General features: G+C 38.7%; 1 protein-coding gene across 42 annotated transcripts in view; it reads right to left on the bottom strand.

Moving 5' to 3' along the window:
* The window catches only part of SMG7 (SMG7 nonsense mediated mRNA decay factor), a 92,150-nt gene that overhangs the window by 74,741 nt on the left and 1,681 nt on the right, over positions 1-15,728 (bottom strand). The gene's annotated exons all lie outside the window — the stretch shown is intronic.

The raw sequence follows: 15,728 nt of genomic DNA, 5'->3' as shown, positions 1-15,728 counted from the left end.
GGGCTCTCTGCTCAGTGGGGAGCCTGCTTCCCTCTTACTCTCTGCCTGCCTCTGTGCCTACTTGTGACCTCTGTCTGCCAAATAAATCAACTGTTTAAAAAAGAAAGAAAGAAAAAAAGAAAGAAAGAAAGAAAGAGTTATGTCCACAAAGAAAAGTAACTCCCATCTTATCAAGAAAAGCATCTATTTCGACAGGATCTTGTATGAAGATAAAGTAAGTATGATATTCAGTCTGGCTGGTCCCATTTCTCACCTGGACCCTCCTAATCATTTCTTCCAACTCACGAGTGTGGTCTTTCTCCCTCTGATTCTACCATTCTACCATCTTCCTATGACTTGCCTCAAATTCAAATTGCACTGAGTTTGAAAACTTTCACCTGACCACCTCTTTAGCTATGTCCTGCCATCTCCACACATACACTTCCGAGATCAGACAAGATCGGGCGCGTTCAGGGTGGTATGGCCGTAGACTCCACACATACCCTTAACGTAAATCACGATGTCTCTCTCCCTGTATTGGAAATGATGTGACAAAGAGAATAATCTTTTAAGGTTCTTGGGACTGATTCCCTAAGGCAGTTTACAACATCCATTATGGCAACCTCATATCCCAATTTCCTTAAAAGCAATCATCTAAATTACTACAGTAAGTTCTATTCCTAGTTCTCTGAGACGATTAAAAGTAAAAAGGCCATAAGTCAAATGCATATGTATTCACAGGGTTGTACCTGACCCAGTGCTCCTATCATAGTTCCAAAATTTGGGATATACAGTAGTTCAAATAAAGTTCAAATAAAGAAAAAAATTGAAGAAATCCATTAAAAATAACATACGACAACTGCTCCATAAGAATGTGAGGTTTTTAAATACCAAATAATACACTCCTACTACTAATATTAATAATAATAACTGCGCTTATTGCTTTTTTAAAAAACTAGGAATAAGGTAGCACGTTATCGATTTTTATTCTTTTACCTCATTTATTCCTTGTCAAACCATAAGAAACATACCTCCATTTTACTACTGACAACACTGGAATTAAAAAGGTCAGGTAACTTAGTCAAGATCATACATCCAATTTAAATCCAGGGCTGTCAGAAAACAAAAGCCATGCTCTTCACTTTTCAGTGCCATATCTGGCCAATACTTTATCTGGAGTATCACGCTAACTTTCTGATAACATAGCGCTACTTTTTTTTTTTTTAAGATTTTATTTATTCATTTGACAGACGGAGATCACAGGTAGGCAGAGAGGTAGGCAGAGAGAGGAGGAAGCAGGCTCCCTGCCAAGCAGAGAGACCGATGCGGAACTCAATCCCAGGACCCCAGGATCACAACCTGAGCGGAAGGCAGGGGCTTCAACCCACTGAGCCAACCAGGTAACCCACTGTTTAGGTAAGTCCCATGAGATAACTTTTCCATATAAAGAATCCAGTGTACCGCAGTATTTCTGAATTTATTTTGCCTTAGAAACATTGAGAATCCTAACACCTATGAATTTCGCACACAATTCATTTTCAGTGGAATGCACTCTGGAAACACTAGAGTACTGGATAGATTTGCTCACGTGTAACACAAATAAAGACATCAAAGAGTCTGCTTCATAAAAAAAGAGAGAGAGATACAGGAGACCTTCAGTACTGGTGAGGATATGAGAAAACAGGTACCTTCAAACACTGTTAGGGTGGGAATAAATAGCATGAACTTCCTGGTAGTACCTACTATGTATTGTTAGTTCCCTTTTGTGGTTGTAACAAATTACCACAAATACAGCACCTTAAAACGACACAAAACATTATCTCACAGGTCTGAAAGTCAGAAGCCTAAACGAGTCCTAGTAGTTTAAAGTCAAGGTGCCGACACAACGGTGTTGCTTTCTGGAGACTCTAGGGTTTTGGCTTTACCTAGTTCTCAAGGCTGCCTGTGTTCCTCAGCGTGTGATCCCCTCCATTCCAGCAGAATGCGCTCTCCAGTAGATCGTTCAATTCTCCCTCTTCCATACTTATAGGATCCTTGTGATTACGCTGCGCCCACCAAATAATCCATGATAATCTCTTCATTTTAAACTCAGCTGTTTAGAAATCTTAATTCCCCCCTGCCATGTTAAGGTAACAAATTCACAGGCTCCAGGGATCAGGATGTAGATATATTCTGGGGTTTGAATTGGGGGGGGAGGTCGGGGTGTTATTCTGCCTACACCTAACAAATGATTTTTAATGTGCATACATACCCTGTCACTCAAATAAGTGCACACAGGATACGTGTGTACAAGGATGTTCATCATAGCACTTTTTAAAATAATAATAAAATACTGGAAATAACACAAATTTTTACTCTTAGGAAATCAGTTTAGAAAGCTGTGGTATTCCCAAAGAACAGAACAGTATGCTAATGTTTCCAATGATGCTGCAGATATATAATTACAAACCTGTCTTTAATAAAATGTTAAATGAAAAAAAAAAAGGCCAGGTCACAAAAACAGAATACAGTCCAATCCCAGTTATTAAAGAATATACATATATACAAATATATGAGTACGTGAGTATGTTATCATACATACAAAAAATAACGGGAAAGCAACCCAACTCTAGATGGTCGGATAACCATATATTCCTGTGTGCCTGGGACAGTCCAGATTTATGCCCACTGTCCCAGCAATGATTTGCACTCTCTTTCATGGTCATAGGATCATTCTTACAATTTTCTGGGGTTTGTTTTGTTCCATTTCAAACAAGTACTCTCCTGGATGCTAAAAGTGGCAAGAATCTAATCTATATCACCATTTGAAATTTTACAAAATTAAAGTAACTTAGTAAGTACACTTTTTTAATATATGAATTTGCAACCACTAATTGTGAACCATCTAAATCACACACACTGCACCATTTGATAGCATCGCTGGCAAACACAGACACCAGAAGAGAAACTTCATTTTTAAGAGCACCGCCCAAGTATGTGCAGTGGACAGAGAGGGAGCAAAGGCCAATCCCAACTCTGCCACTAATCAGTTACCTTTAGTATCATTTTCCTTCTCTACAATATGCCAATCGAGCGAGTTATACAAAGTTACTGTATACAGTGGTTTAAAAATACATTTAAATAAAAGTATTTTGGAAAATATAAAGCACTAATAAAATTTAAGACAGTACCCTTGAGGAATATAGTAGCCCTCTTTGCGGTAAAGATCACTAGACCACCCTATAGCCAGTAAGACACAATCTGCTCCTGCCCAATTCAAAACTACCTTAGCAAGTTAATAAGTAAAATACTGATATATCCAGAAGTGCAGAAAATGAATACAATGCATAAATTAAGCTCTTTACTATGCTGCTTTATATACACATTTTCTCATGTAATTCTAAGTAATTCTAAGAATTCTATCACTGTCATTTAATAGAAAGGAAAATACAGAGTAGAAAAGTAAAACTAGAGAGGTTCAAGGTTACACTGCCATGTGCAGAGCTGGGATCTGAACTCATGACAATCTAAACACAAATTAGGCTAGTCTTAATTAATTAATTAAAAAAAAAGACTTTATTTATTTGACAGAGAGAGAGAGAGCAGAGAGGCAGGAGGAAAAGCAGACTCCCTACTGAGCAGGGAGCCCGATGGGGAGCTCGACCCCAGGACCCTGAGATCATGACCTGAGTCAAGGCAGATGCTTAACTGACTGAGCCACCCAGGTGCCCTGGCTAGTCTTAATTTAAAGGCTTTGCTCATTCAACACCACCCTGCATTCTTAGGATACCAAAAAGATGCCTGAGTATGAGTTACAATTTAATCAATATATTTTTTCAAATTAGAAAGCAATTAATCGGGGCGCCTGGGTGGCTCAGTGGTTTGGGCTGCTGCCTTTGGCTCGGGTCATGATCTCGGGGTCCTGGGATCGAGCCCCGCATCGGGCTCCCTGCTCCGCAGGAAGCCTGCTTCCCTCTCTCTCTCTCTCTGCCTGCCTCTCTGCCTACTTGTGATCTCCGTCTTTCAAATAAATAAATAAAATCTTTAAAAAAAAAAAAAGCAATTAATCTATTAACATTTGCTTTTCCTTTCCTATTATAAACCAAAATTTATGACCAACATGCCTTAAATTTGAGTTATGCTTCTTAAAATGTTGACCTTTTTCCATTAAAAAAACAAAACACAGCAAAAGTAATGGTTATTTCAAACAAATATTATCTTAATTATTTAAAATAAGCAGTTTAAGAAATACAATTTTAAAGAATTAGGTATTAAAATACAAAAATTTCACTTTAAATTACTTTACACAAACTATATGTGTGCACATGCACAAAATTTTGTGGATACCCTTTTTATATTCAAATTCATCCTGTGATGGTTCTTTTAACACTATGCTTTTTATCTTTTCCCACAAGCAATAAAAAAAGTTTCAAATAAGCATACATTTTAACCCATTTCTTCTTTGAATATCATCTTCTAATTGTATTTTACTCTGATTATCTTTCTACCGATATCTCATTACAGCATAGTACCTCACCCGTTAAAAAAACTAAGTAATAATTCATGAACTTTCTAAGAGATAGCATTAGTAAAACACATTCTAATATACTGTGTCCCAACTAACACCACTGAAATGCTAGGCTTCTGGAAAGAGGAAGGAAGGAAAAAGTACTCAACTTATGTGTTCAGTGAACCCACGAAGTTTTAAGAAACAGACTGAGGATATTAACACATTAAATACAGCAGCTCTTAAAATACAATAGATTTTAGAACCATCTTCTCACTTAAGACAGACATTAAAGAAAGAAAAATGTCATTAAGAACTACGGGGAAAAAAGTATTAATCATCAAAAAGGATTTCAAATGTTTTGTTTTATGAAAGACTTGAAAAAGTTAATCCAAAGAGACTTCACTAATTTAAGGTTCTGGTTTTCTCCCCTTTCTTCCCTCACCTCCAACCCTATTCCATGTCTGGACTCAAGAGGTGAAGATTCTAAAAAATCAGTCCTATCAACCCAGTTACTTTCAGAATTATACATATTCACTAATACTTCCGTCTCTTAAATAATAATTTAATAATGTTCCAATTAACTAATTTTTACCGAAGATGAAGTTACTTTCAAAGCTAAGGAAGGGAAATTTAAATCTTTATGTATCTCAAAGGAAGGACTGTAGGCATTATATAGGCATTATATCTTTTTCTTCTGTCTCCCTATTCTAATAGGAATGTGTACAACAAACATGAACCATTCAAATATAAGTTGCTCCCATAAGATTAATGACCAGATTTGTTGAAAAAGAACCTTGGGCTCCCAAACAAAAGCTGTAAGTTACACACCATAACCTGACTGACAGTCTGATCCGACCATGCTGTATATACATCAACCAAAGTCTCAAACACTTCTAATACCAAACTTTTTAGAGTTCTCAAACACATTGCCCCAGGCATTTATTTACTCATTGTGTTTCTCTGCCTACTACATCTTTCCCTTCTTTCTTCGCCTCATTAATCCTACTCATCCTTTAAGACTGAGCTCAGGGATTCAAGTCTGGAAGTTTTCTTTTGAACTGCCCAGCAATAAAAGTTTCACTTCCCTCAGTATACTCTGGCATCCTTGAAAATATTCTTTATTTTTTTTTTAAAGATTTTATTTATTTATTTGACAGGCAAAGATCACAAGTAGGCAGAGAGGCAGGCAGAGAGACAGGTGGAAGCAGGCTCCCTGCTGAGCAGAGAGCCGGATGCGATGCGGGGCTCAATCCCAGGACCCTGAGATCACAACCTGATCGGAACCTGAGCCCAAGGCAGAGGCTTTAACCCATTGAGCCACCCAGGCACCCCCGCCTTGAAAATTTTTAACACAGTATTTACCACATTATATGGAAATATTTGTGTAACATCCATCTCCACTGGGAGACCACTATCCTAAGGAAGAAAAATCAGTTCATTCCTTCTTACCATTCTCAGGGCCTAGCACTGTCATCCCTAAGTAGTCCATAAATGTTTTGCAAAAACAAAACAAAAAAGCATGAAAACTTTGCTGAACACTCATTATGTACACTGTGTATTTAAAAAGGCTGAGACATGGTTTCTGTCATACTCAGCCTAGCTGTAGAGATAATTTACTTATATTAAAAAAAAAAGATTATTACAAATTTAAGAAAGTGTACATACCAAATGACTAACAGACAAGAACTACTACAAAGTTCAAAGAATGCAGACATCACCAGAGTAGTCTTCACAGAGAAGGTGAAACAAGATAGTGCAGGACAGTACTTCCTGTAAGGAAAAGGGCCTAGGAACAGAGTTTTAAGCAGGAATGGATAAACCTTGTTTAGAAGGCAGTAAGTAAGTTACTCTGACTGGCACTGTGAGTTCTTAGAAAATGTAACAAGATATCATGTGGCACAGGTAGATAAGGGTCATTTTATGGAGGACCTAGAATGCCAGACTGAGGAGGTTAAGCAAGGTAAATCGACATATAGTGCTTTGCAGGAATATTAATGCAGGAGCAATGTGAAGGTCAACTGGCAGGGCGACAGTGGAGCGTGATCGAGAACCAAAATTTGCAAAACATACATAAACCTTTATTATTTTGTTTAACACTGAAAACAATTTTATGAGATCAATATTCCATTTTAACAAGAAAGAAATCAAGACCCAGAGATGTTGTGACTTCAAAAACAGACTAATGGGTGATGTTTAAAAACCCAAAGTCAAAACTTTCTTCTTGCTACTTGCCAGAGGGTAGCCAAGGTATTAGGAAGAAGACTTATTTCAACAGCAGGGCCATAAAGCTGACAGTGCCAGGCATGAAAAAGAAGAGGCAACAGGAAGGCATCATTTCCAAAAGCAGTTTAGGTGTGGAATAGTCTGAAGACACTGGGAGACGAAATCAAAGATGACTGCAAGGCTTTAAACCTGGATGGGAGGATGAGGAGTGGTAACACTAAAGAGCAAAATGAGGAAATCCGAGGGATAGGATGAGAAGAGAAGAGTAAGAATTACCAGTTTAGGGGCACCTGGGTGGCTCAGTGGGTTAAAGCCTCTGCCTTCAACTCAGGTCATGATCCCAAAGTCCTGGGATCGAGCCCCACACCGGGCTCTCTGCTAGGCAGGGAGCCTGCTTCTTTTCCTCTCTCTCTGCCTGTATCTCGGCCTACTTGTGATTTCTCTGTCAAATAAATAAATAAAATCTTAAAAAAAAAAAAAAAAAAGATTACCAGTTTACCTTTCAGAGTGCTGAGTTTGCTATGACAAAAAGGCTTCTAAAATTAGGAAGGTCCAGAGGGTAGATATGCAAAATTACCAGATTAGTCAGTGCCAGAGGCTAATTTTCAGGCACTATCTATAACTAAAGCCCACATAGTGCTTACTATGTGCCAGAACCACACCAAATACTTTGCAAGTTAACTCGCTTGATCATTATAACTCTATGAGATAAAGATTATTATTATCATCACCACTTTTCAGATCTGGAAACTATGGCACAGCAAGCTTAAGAAGCTTGTCCAAGGTCACACAGCCAGTAAGTGGTAGAGCTGTGATTTGAATCCAGGCAGTTCTGCCCCAGAGACCAGCTCTAAACTACCATACTCAATTGTTCTTTGTTTTGTATTATTTTATGTTTATGCCTATTTCTTTCTTTTTTTTTTTTTTTTTAAGATTTTATTTATTTGACAGACAGAGATCACAAGTAGGCAGAGAGGCAGGCAGAGAGAGAGGAGGAAGCAGACTCCTGCCAAGCAGAGAGCCTGATGCGGGGCTCAATCCCAGGACCCTGAGATCATGACCTGAGCCGAAAGCAGAGGCTTAACCCACTGAGCCACCCAGGTGCCCCTGTTTATGCTATTTCATTAAAAAGCTTATAAACTCTCTGAATGGAGACATGATATCTAATACATGTGTCTCCCTAGGACTTAACACCATGATTTATACTAAGTAAACATCTGACAGATTTTAAACGATGATGTGGTGACAGCAAGTGGATGTGTTATCTGAGGAAAAGAAGCATTGAAAGAAGAGAAAAAAGAGGAATAGGGCTATGCATTTCTTTTTGCCACTGACGGGACGAGGCAAACCAGGAAAACAAAATAAAATAAAAGGCAGAATATTCAAAATCATGGAATCTCAGTGCTAAAAACAACAGACGTCAACAACTTTCCTAAGGCCCCTGCATATAAGCCATAGCATCTATGAACTATGGGATAATTATATACTTGCTTATAGGCCCTGGTAAAACTACTTGACAATAGATCCTCTTTTTATTCCCAGGGACCTGGGATATATACCTTGGCCCAAACTGAATGTTTACTTGTGGGAGGCATGAATGGATGCATATGAGAGGGACGCACAGAAAAAGGAAAACAGAAGTGTCAGTGTAAGTGAGAAAGAAAAACGATCAGTGGATGAATTCCGCCTTAAGTTCTTTGCCACCACTGGAAATACTAATTCCAGTAAGCCGCTAAGGAAAAACAGTTGGATTATAAAGGATTAAGAAAAAGCAGATGGTAAATAAGAGTAAAAACTATAGGGCAAACTTGAAATTGTTAGCTGTAAGAAATTCCGGTAAACAAAGACAGAATCTAAAGGGAAAACAGAACAGGAAAGGATTTTTAAGAGAAAATGAAGAGGGGTCCACAAAAGATGATTAGGGGGAATATTTAAATAGACTAAAGTAATTAACTAAAAGAGGAGAGAGACAAAAGAACTGAAACGCAGTTCTAGTGAAACGGCATGTGATCAAGTGCGCAGGAGAAGGGGTCTTTCAGGACTCTAACCAAACTGGCTCTTCCCTTCTGCCGGCTACCCCCGCCATCATGGGTTCAGAACCACCACTTCTCCATCTCTATTTCTAGGTCCTTACCTATCTTACCTAAGAAGAATTTAGAAAGCCCTGGCTAGAATACTGTCATGTATTAAATGAAAGTAAATGAAATGTTTAAAAATTTATTTGGAGTAAAAGAACTATGAGATGTTCCTCCTGCCTGAGATGTCAATTTTCCTAATATCCACTTTTAAAAATCCCATCTATTTTTCAAAACCTAGATCAAATCTTACCTCCTTCAAGATACCTTCTTTACCCCACCTCCACCTCTGATGGAATAAGGTTCTTCTTCCTTATATTTATAGTACTCAGCTTCTCTATCATAGCACTTTCTAGTTTATCTGCTATTATAGTTACTTAAATGTCTTTCTCCAGTATCTTTGGGTTTCCCACAGGGAAAGTCCCTATAATTGTGCTCTACACATAGTATTAACTGCCAATAAAATGAAAGAGACTTTAAAAAATACATTTAAAATATGTACAAAATTCTTACCAAGTCTAAACATGGTAACTAGTCTACTATACCTAAGAGAAAACAGTTAAGAGAAGCCTAAGAAGTAATCTATGGCTTGAAGAAGAAAACAAGAAAAAGAATTTATGCTGTGCATGTATAACCTTCTTACACATATTCTAAGCCAGTGGTTCTCAACTGAGAGTGGATATGCACTCACAAGGAACATTTGGCAATGTGTGGAAATATCTTTGGTTGTCACAAATGGAGGTGTCTGATACTGTCATTTAGAGGGTAGAGGCCGAAGATGCTACTAAACGTCCTGTGGTGCTCAGGACTGCTTCCCACAATAGAACCATCAGACTCAACATGTCAGTAACATGTCATGTCAGTAAGTGCCAAGGCTAAGAAACCCAGTTCTAAATGAAGCAAAGGAGGAATAAACTGAAACAAAATTGCTACCTACTCTACTTGAGATTCCTAAAGTTTTCTTAAACAACTGCTTAAACATCTATTCTTCCTATTGACTAAATTTGGGTCTAAGGGGGTGAAAACCACCTTCCTAAGGAGCTCCACTTACATGTTAACAAGAAAGGAGTTGGTTACAAGTTCTCACTTACCTTGTGACATGTTTGCCAAAACTCCATCCCTGTATATTCCTGTTACTGCTGATTGGCCCTTCTTAGTTATAATCTAGACCGCTGATAAATCCATTCCCAACAATTCATTAACTAAATTAAAATACAGCTTGACTGTAAAACTTAAATGGCATGTGATGACCACCTGCCAAAATACGCACCTACAGATGACCAACCCACTATGCAAAAGACAGGTGCTCAATAATTTATTTATTCTCTGAACAAGATCAGGTAAATGAACCCACCTAAACTTTCAGGTACTCATTCATGCCACTAGAATCAAAAATCTGAAAGGCTAGACTCTAACTAGAGACTGCAAACAATATTAATCCACTATAAAACAAACTAGCTCTTTTAAAGTCTGAGCCACCCTCTACCCCAAAACTGCCTCCAGAAACTTGCTACACTAGTGTGTCCAGATCTTACTAGAGCACCTTAAAAACAAAACAAAAGCTCAGCAGTTGTTTCATCTACCAGGAAGGTAGAACACAACAGCTGTTAGAAAGCAATGAAATATAGTCTAGGACAGGAAGTATACATTTTGAATCCAACTGAAACCACAAGGGAAGCAGAAAGTAACTGTCAAAATAATTTAGCAGGTCAATATTCAAGCAGGTAAAATGTTATTAAAACCATTATAACAACAACAACAAACCCCAGAGTTATAAGCCTCAAGAGAGAGTAATTTTTTTTCCCCAACAATTTTACCATGTTTGGTAAATCAGTCACATCTGGCTAATTTTCTGGGACCAAAGCTATTTTATTTTAAATCCTGGGAAGGGGCAGGGGCAGGGGGACACTTCTTGACCACATGACTAAGAATCAGCACATGCTGCAGGATTCCTGGGTGTGTGTATGCACTACAGGATTTTTTTTTTTTAAATATATATGATTTCCTATTACACTGTAGGAAACTTTAAGCTTCTAGAGACAATGAATGCCCAGCCCAGAATTACCAGAATCTTCCGGAACCTATTTAGTATATGCATTCCTCCCACTAACTTCCCTGCTCCTCTCCCTAGGCTAGGATAAATGGCTCTGCTTACCACTTTATTCAGTCTCATCTCCACCTTTTATTTCCCTGTGTCCCAAGATTTACAGTGATACATTTTATCTTAACAATTTATTGGACTGGACATCTGCATGGCTCAGTAGGTTAAGCCTCTGCTTTCGGCTCGGGTCATGATCTCTATCAAGGTCCTGGGATGGAGCCCCACATTGGGCTCTCTGTTCGGCAGGGAGCCTGCTTCCCCCACTCTCTCTCTGCCTGCCTCTCTGCCTACTTGTGGTATTTCTCTCTCTCTCTTTCTGTCAAACAAATAAATAAAATGTTAAAAAAAATTTACTGGACTATTTTAATTAGTATATAAATGATAATCATTTTTCCACTGTCTCAGAAAACAACCCTGTGGCAGTTACATTGTTTCTATCTCTTGCAACAAAGTTTCTGACAAAGAAGTCGGCTGCTGGAATGCAGCCTCTCTGTTAACAGAAGTAGGATGCAAAAAAATCCTAACAAATCAATTTGTAGATGTTTCTTATAAAGGGTATAATATCAGGGATCAACTTTCAGTGGATCTTCCAGAAAAACCTATGGCATAGGATGAAACTGAAGCAAAAAGGTATGAGGGGAGTACAGAGTACCAACTGCTGCCTCCCACAACAGCAGCAGATGTAATTCAGTGGCATAGCACCTTTTGTAACAGAATTTGACCTATCTGACTGGTATTCCCTCTGGCTAGGATTATTCTATTTTTTCAAATTTCCAAACAACTTTGATGATGTCTTCCCTGTATGGTACTTCAATACTTTCCCCACACCTGCTTTCCCAACTTTGATATGTTAATTCCCTTATTTCTATTCCCTAAAATATCATTGCTTTAAAGCATGATCTACATCCCCTACTATTTCATCCGTGGATTATCCTTATCCTTCTTCCACCCTTATTAAATAAACAATATTCAATACACCCTTTTCTTCTACTCGAGGTGTCAAAGTCTTCAAAATCTTTCCATTCTGTCTTAAATCGAAAGAGAAAACACTGAATTTTTCAATTTGAGTAATAAATTTCCAACAATATTCAGTCTAGCACCCTCATATTTAAGACCATTTCTTATTTTTTAAATATTTTATTTATTTATTTGACAGAGGGAGAAAGATCACAAGTAGGCAGAGAGGCAGGCAGAGAGAGAGGGAAGCAGGCTCCCTGCTGAGAAGAGAGCCTGATGCAGGACTTGATCCCAGGACCCTGAGATCATGACCTGAGCTGAAGGTAGAAGTTTAACCCACTGAGCCACCCAGGCACCCCTCTTACTTTTATAAAATGTAGGAAATATTCTCAGTTTATGCATTTGGATAAGAGTCTTGTCAATCTACTATTTCAAAAAAAAATGACACTTCTCAAAAAAAAAAAAAATTAGAAAGACACTTCTCTTCCAACAACAACAAAAAAATGTCCAACATTCTATCTTGCCTAGAACATCACCTTCTTTCCCACACAGAAGACAGGTTTTCTTTCCTTTCATCTCTGCTCTATTCCTACAATTCAGACTAATTCAGTCCATTTAATTTTGAATTCCCTCCCTGTCTTCATCTTAGTGATGCTCTGTACTTCATAACCTCTATCTCACTCTTCCAAAACTGCCATCTTACTCCCTGGTTTGCCACCACCCCACCAATTCAATTCCAAACACCCTAGTCCATTTCTTCCAGCAAATTCATTCAGCTGATACAAAGCTAATTTTCATCTACATAAGGAGAGATCTGTAGCTATGCAGTTTAAAAATTGCCCAGTCATGGTCTTATACCGCTGAGAAAGGTAGGCAACAAAACTCTCCCTAAAGTCAAGGTCACAAAGAATAATTGCTCTACCCCAACCACACTTGTTCAGCAATACCGAGCATCCTTCCCGAGTTGTCTAAAAACTAAAGGTTCAGTTTCCAACAAAGAAAAGAAAGTGAACATGATGCTTCCCTGAAGACATTCTCTAGCCTCTTCGCCACTGACTTTAATAGATGATTTAAATAAATGATTACCTGAAGAGGAAAAGGGAAATTTGGGCTGGTCCAAGTCCTTATTACTCCTTCCCCTCTAAGTCCCATACTACTATTAGCCCAAAGACTCGCTTTATTTACTTTAGAACAGACATGCAAGACTGAGGAAAGACAGGCTCCCAGGAATCGTTAAGGGACTCCAGGTCCTATGCCTGTTCAATTCTGCTTACTCAACTTTAGCTAGAAAATATAAGTTACTTAAACATGGTGTTCGTTCTTATTCTTTTCTCCCTTCTTCAAAGAACTCAAATCATCTCAAGTGGTCTACCAGTGATTCCACAATCTAAGGATACATCTTCCCTAACATGTTAATTTCACAAAATATAAAACAGATTAACACAGAAGCCTCTCAAAACCAGCTGATCTTCTCATTAAAATTATCACCACTCTCCCAGTTTGCTTTCATATCTATTCCACCACCTTATTTCTGGTCCTAACTGCCCATTATTATGTTATACAGAATCATTGATAATACCTATCTATGAACATGTGAATGCTCTTCTAAACAAAGCATCTCAGATTCTCTACTGTTCATGCACTTTAACTATAAACTACTGATCATGATTCAAGACCCTCTCAAATATAGGCACCTTACCTAATAGGCTTTCCTTGATCACCCTGTCTTTATCTTGCTTTTTCCTCCTAATTCTTGTCACCACCTAACAAACTTACCAGTTCATATGTTTATTGATTGCATAATTCTACCAAGAATGTCTTCCTATGTTTTCTCTTTTGTTCACCACTGTCTCCTCAGCATCTACAAGAGTGACTGGTATATATGCAGCTCCCAAAACATATTTGTGGAAAGAATGGATGAACCCAGACATGTCACACAGTATGGCTGATACGGAGTTAGAAGACCTACAGAGCTTCCACATACCAGCTATATGGTCCTCAATAACTTTTACTTCCTTGTGCTATAATTTCCTCATCTGTTAAAAAAAGGGGGTCGAGGGACGCCTGGGTGGCTCAGTTGGTTGGACGACTGCCTTCAGCTCAGGTCATGATCCTGGAGTCCTGGGATTGAGTCCCGCATCGGGCTCCCAGCTCCATGGGGAGTCTGCTTCTCTCTCTGACCTTCTCCTCGTTCATGCTCTCTCTCACTGTCTCTCTCTCAAGTAAATAAATAAAATCTTTAAAAAAAAAAGGGGGGGGGGTTGAACTTCATCTATTAAAAAAAAAATCCATGTAACTTTTTCCAGGTGCATCACCCTATATTCCTGTTTAACTAGACTAAAAACCTTCCCTGGTCCCCAACCTTCCTATCTTACTTAGTATCTCTGCTCAGTTTCCTTCCATTGGATTCCCCATTCTCAGTCCAAACGTGCCAGAATTTTGCTTATCCTTAAGGTCCATTTTGAGTGGTATTTTCTCCTTGAACCCTAACAAACTGTAAACTCAGTAAGAAGAGGGTAGAGTTCTTTTCTATTCTCACCACTGGGCCAATGCCTCCCCAAATAGATGATCGACAAAATGACTGACGAATGATGAGTGTATGAATGAGCAAATGAACAAAGGAAGCTTTTCCATATTTCCCCCAATTGCTCAGGTAACCTTCTGTCTTTGGACTCTTATAATACTTGGCATCTTTTGATACTTGTCACAGTTTACTCTGTGCTATTATTAATTTACTTGCCTAATAAACTAAACAGCAAATTCCTTAAAATTAAGTACTATCCTAATGGTTCCCATAATCTCCCTTCTATAACATCTACTATAGAGCTTTCCCACAGTTGTATTTATTAAGTTCATCTGACATTTTAAATAAATGAAAGGATAATAGTGGAGAAAAAGAACTGTGATAGAAAGATAACATTCCAACTATCCTACAGTCATTGAGCACATATGTTGTGTGGATCCTGTCACTATTAAACTCAGGCATTCAACCATAATTCAAAGATCTCATCACTCTCTCCTTTCCACACTCTGCTTAATGAAACTATTACCACTTTCGTAAGCAGAATAACCACTCTCCTATATCACTTACTACCTACCTTCTCTTGTAATATGCATACAGAAAGCCAATCACCAATGCTTTCACTTCACTAAACAGATAAAGTGACTTTTCTGCTCATTTCAGACTTCTACCCCATGCAATTCCCTCCTCTACAAGGTAGGAAACCAATTTTTTTTTAAGATCTTCCCATAAGCCTGCCTTAGTTCTGCTCCTGAAAAACAAAAAGGATCCGTTTTAAGGCCTTCCTTCCCCTTTTCTAAGAAGTAGTAACTCTCTAATTAATCTCAGGCTCCAACAACCTTGTATTTCTCTGCCATCAAGATTTTGACCCTCTTTTTCTACCTCCAAGCTCTTACTCTGCTTCCATGGAACCTTCCTGGCTGCACAATCGCTGGTGTCTTTCCATTCAATATGCTCATCATCGCATACCTGGTTCCAATGTATCGGTGTTTCGCTTCCTAAAATGTTTATCAGTCGCTCCCTTTACACCACCCCAGACACACATCACATACTCGCACACGCTGTACCCATGCGTCACTGTACCTCCGACATACAAGTTCCTTACACCACTCTTAATGAATGCACCCGACTCAGAATGGTATCTTCCGACTACACTAATTCTAACTCAGTTTCTTCTGGGGAGCCCAACACCGTCCATAGCACCTCCCTCTTTCCTCACTTCCTCATCCATTCTCCATCCCTCCTTTTATCTCCCACCCCCACCTCGCCAACTAACTACAGAGGACAATATTCCTCAGCACTTTCAATTCGAGAACAGAGAACAAACTCGGGTTTCCAGCGGTCTCCCTCTCCCCTAGCCCTCCCTCCTTGACACCCCCCCCC

Source organism: Mustela nivalis (assembly GCF_964662115.1).
Source record: "Mustela nivalis genome assembly, chromosome: 16".
Classification (NCBI taxonomy): domain Eukaryota; kingdom Metazoa; phylum Chordata; class Mammalia; order Carnivora; family Mustelidae; genus Mustela; species Mustela nivalis.
This window is presented reverse-complemented; position numbering and strand designations above follow the sequence as displayed.